This window comes from Mus caroli, chromosome 11 (genome assembly GCF_900094665.2).
Source record: "Mus caroli chromosome 11, CAROLI_EIJ_v1.1, whole genome shotgun sequence".
Lineage (NCBI taxonomy): Eukaryota > Metazoa > Chordata > Mammalia > Rodentia > Muridae > Mus > Mus caroli.
Window position 1 is genome coordinate 14,292,389 of NC_034580.1, and position 1,925 is coordinate 14,294,313.

The window sequence follows — 1,925 nt, forward strand, 5'->3', positions numbered from 1 at the left end:
AGTACTTAGAAGAAGGCATGTTCTTTTCTTTCTGTATGAATTGTTCTAAAGATATCTGTTAGATCCATTTGGTTCAAAACTTTTGTTAGTTTCACTGTGTCTCTGTTTAGTTTCTGTTTTCTGTGATCTGTCCATTGATGAGAGTGGGGTATCAAAGTCTCCCACTATTATTGTGTGAGGTACAATGTTTTCTTTGAGCTTTATTTTATGAGCGTGGGTGCCCTTGCATTTGGAGCATAGATGTTCAAAACTGAGAGTCCATCTTGGTAGATTTTTCCTTTCATGAGTATGAACTGTCCTCCTCCTCCTCCTCCTCCTTCTCCTTCTCCTCCTCCTCCTTCTTCTTCTTTTTTTTGATAACTTTTGGTAGAAAGTCGATTTTATTCCATATTAGAATGGCTACTCCAGCTTCTTTCTTGGGACCATTTGCTTGGAAAAAAAAATGTCCAGCCTTTTATTTTGAGGTAGTGTCTATCTTTGTCCCTGACAGGGGTTTCCCGGTATGCAGCAAAATATTAGGTCCTGTTTACACATCCAGTCTGTTAATCTATGTCTTTTTTATTGGGAAAATTGAGCCCGTTGATGTTAAGAGATATTAAGGAATCACTAGTGATTGTTGCTTCCTATTATTTTTGTTGTTAGAGGTGGAAGTATGTTTTGTGGCTATTTTCTTTTTTTTTTCCATTTATTATTATTATTATTTAAACAATTTTTATTAGATATTTTCTTCATTAACAATTCAAATGCTATCCTGAAAGTCCCTTATACCCTCCTCCTACTCTGCTACCCAACCCACTTACTCAAGCTTTCTGGCCCGGGCATTCGCCTGTATTGGGGCATATAACCTTTGCAAGACCAAGGGCCTCTCGTCTTAACGATGGCTGATTAGGTGATCTACTGCTACATATGCAACTAGAGACACAAGCTAAGGGAGTACTAGTTAGTTAATATTGCTGTTCCTCCTATAGGGTTACATTCAGCTCCTTGGGTACTTTCTCTAGCTCCTCCATTGGGGGCCCTGTGTTGCATCCAATAGATGACTGTGAGTATCCACTTCCATATCTGTCAGACACTGGCATAGTCTCACAAGAGTCAGGTATATCAGGATCCTTTCAGCAAAATCTTGCTGGCATATGCAATACTGTCTGCTTTTGGTGGTTGATTATGGGATGGATCCCTGGATGGGGCAGTCTCTGCATGTTCCTTCCTTCCCTCTCAGCTCCAAACTTTGTCTCTGTAACTCTGTACATGGGTGTTTTGTTCCCCATTCTAAGGAGGGACATAGTATCCAAACTTTGGTCTTCCTTCTTCTTGAGTTTCATGTGTTTTGCAAATTGTCTCTTGGGTATTCTAAGTTTCTGGTCTAATATCCACTTATCAGTGAGTGCATATCATGTGAGTTCTTTTGTGATTGGGTTAACTCACTCAGGATGATACCCTCCAGATCCATTCATTTGCCTAGGAATTTCATAAATTCATTGTTTTTAATAGCTGAGTGGTACTCCATTGTGTAAATGTACCACATTTTCTGTATCCATTCCTCTGTTGAGGGACATCTGGGTTCTTTGTAGCTTCTATTATAAATAAGGCTGTTATGAACATAGTGGAGCATGTGTTCTTATTACCAGTTGGAACATCTTCTGGATATATGCCCAGGAAAGGAATTGCTGGATCCTCCAGTAGTACTATGTCCAATTTTCTGAGGAACCACCAGACTGATTTCCAGAGTGGTTGTAACAGCTTACAATCCTACCAGCAATGGAGGAGTATTTCTCTTTCTCCACATCCTTGCCAGCATTTGCTGTCACCTGAATTTTTGATCTTAGCCATTCTGACTGGTTTGAGGTGGAATCTCAGGGTTGTTTTGATTTGCATTTCCCTCATGATTAATGATGTTGAACATTTTTTTTATATGCACCTCAACC